Source organism: Delphinus delphis, chromosome 11 (assembly GCF_949987515.2).
Source record: "Delphinus delphis chromosome 11, mDelDel1.2, whole genome shotgun sequence".
NCBI lineage: Eukaryota > Metazoa > Chordata > Mammalia > Artiodactyla > Delphinidae > Delphinus > Delphinus delphis.
Genome location: NC_082693.1, coordinates 60291113 through 60293735, shown reverse-complemented (window position 1 = coordinate 60293735; position 2623 = coordinate 60291113). Strand labels below are relative to the sequence as shown.

The 2623-nt window shown below is 43.2% G+C and overlaps 1 pseudogene; it reads left to right on the top strand.

The window, feature by feature from the left end:
• The first annotated feature begins 232 nt into the window (after positions 1 to 232).
• LOC132433247 (transcription initiation factor IIA subunit 2 pseudogene) lies at positions 233 to 724 on the top strand (annotated as a pseudogene).
• Positions 725 to 2623: the final 1899 nt, after the last annotated feature.

Here is a 2623-nt window from a genome sequence, read left to right as displayed (position 1 = left end):
GTAAGTGTGGCAGGTTAACCGGCTGTGGCCTCTTCTATCATCTCATCTGCCTGTTTATCTTACTTGTTCATTTCTCTCTGCCAATAAGGATAGGAACTGGTCAGACTGTGTGTACAGTATATGCAAAATGATGTTGTTTTGTCCAAGGAGGAGCCCTTTACCTTTTTGCTACTTGAATAAGAAGAAAAGGTCTATTAAGATTGTGTGGGTCAGTGACTTGACAGATATCAATGCAAGCCTGAATAAGAAAAAGAATTTCTCCCTCCTAAGCCATGGCATATCCGTTGTACAGAAATACCACTTTGGGAAACAGTCTTCAGGAGAGCCTCGATGAGCTTACACAGTCTCAACAGATTACCCCCCACCTTGCCCTTCAAGTTCTACTTCAGTTTGATAAGGCTATAAATTCAGCATGGGCACAGAGGGTCAGGAACAGAGTCAATTTCAGGGGCTCTCTAAATACGTACAGATTCTGTGATAATGTGTGGACTTTTGTATTGAATGATGTTGAATTCGGAGAGGTGACAGAACTTACTAAAGTGGATAAAGTGAAAATTGTAGCCTGTGATGGTAAAAATACTGGCTCCAATACTACAGAATGAATAGGAAAAAAAAAAAATGGCTTTTTAATGCTATCCTGTTATTGTTCATCGCTTTTTGAAGAGAAGAAAGAAGAGATTTTTTAAAAATTTATTCCGGCATTGCAGAAGTGACTGCACTGTGCCGTACTATCAGAGAGTTCCAGTAGAAAGAAGCTTATAACTCTGTACCTTCTTACGTTACCTTTATTATACAGCATGAAGAAACAAAACTTTTTTTTTTTTTTTTTTTGCCGCACGCGGGCCTCTCACTGTTGTGGCCTCTCCCGTTGCGGAGCACAGGCTCCGGACGCGCAGGCTCAGCGGCCACGGCTCACGGGCCCAGCTGCTCTGCGGCATGTGGGATCCTCCCGGACCCGGGCACGAACCCGTGTCCCCTGCATGGGCAGGCGGACACTCAACGACTGCGCCACCAGGGAAGCCCCAGAACTTCGTTTTACGACAAATCAAACATTGTGGCCTTCCTAAGACCATTCTTTAATAAATTCATTTTTAAACTCAAAAAAAAAAAAAAAAAGGTTTGTGCTAGGTAATGATTATATGCCTCTATCTCTTTTAATTCCTGCTTTAAAAAGGAAGTGACTCATACGCTAGATAAACTGGACTTGAAAGAATGTCTAGCTTATGCAAAGCTCTTATTTACATACTAGTCTCTTTCATTCACAGGGAAATAGGGACTCGAGGACTTTGGGAGTTCCTCCCTTTTCTGTTTTCTGATAGGCAGTGACCTAAATGATCTCTGGAAGTTTGTTGTTGTTGTCAGTTTTCCCATTTTTTTTCCTGCCCTTAATGTGTCCCTGATGCAGCCTTTCCTTTCTCTGTTGAAAATATGAATTACATGAATGTGAGAGCAGAGACCAGAGAGATACTATAAAAATTTCTTCTGTCTTACATTCCTAACTCCTCAAAGCCTCAGATCCTTCATCACTAGTAGCTCAAGTCTGTCTACATGGGGCTTCATCTACTCCCTTCCTGACTTCCAGGGTTTAGTAAAGCAGTTTAGAGTACAGGTTAGAAGCGTGTGCCTTAGAGTCAGCTAGACCTGGACTGGTTTCATATTAGCTGGTAGTCTTGGAAAAGTCATTTAACCTCTTACCCTGTTTCCTCACCTGTTAAATGGGAATCCTAGTAATACCTGGATCACAGGACTACTGTGATGGTGACATGAGAATTTATGTAAAGCACATGACAGTATGTGGCCAGTGGTAAACTCACTCAGTATTTGAGATTAATAAGAATTTTATTTGTAAGCTTAGTCTTTAATTCTCTCACATTCTTTTTTTTTAATGTCTTTTCTAAATCATGTCTTCAATTAATTTATTTATTTATTTTATTTATTTTTATTTTTGGCCGTGTTGGGTCTTTGTTGCTGTGCACAGGCTTTCTCTAGTTGCGGCGAGCGGGGGCTACTCTTCGTTGCGGTGCGAGGGCTTCTCATTGCAGTGGCTTCTCTTGTGGTGGAGCATGGGCTCTAGGCGTGCGGGCTTCAGTAGTTGTGGCTCGTGGGCTCTATAGCGCAGGCTCAGTACTTGTGGCGCACGGGCTTAGTTGCTCCGTGGCGTGTGGGATCTTCCCAGACCAGGGCTCGAACCTGTGTCCCCTGCATTGGCAGGTGGATTCTTAACCACTGTACCACCAGGGAAGTCTTCAATTTAAACCACTATTTTATTTCTCAGTCTTTGTTGAATAAATGAATCAACAGTGACTGAATGATAGTGGTCTATGTTCCCAATGATAAGAGCCAACTATATTCTCAAAAATTCTCATTTGTTCCTGAGATTCCTAGGCGGGCAGATCAATTGCAGGGTGAGGAGTTTATTCTGCCCAGTTACGGAGTTACAGGGGTTCCTAGAGGCCTGATTCCTCGCCCTGCTCCCTGGCTTATGAACCGGAGATGACCTCAGGCTGGTGTGATCCAGATCAACTCCCATTTGAGCCAGGTCCCAGCCAGACAGCAACAGGGCAGGGCACTAGGCAAACAATCCTCTCTTGTTTTCCCCTCCCTTAAAATATCCTTTCGTACA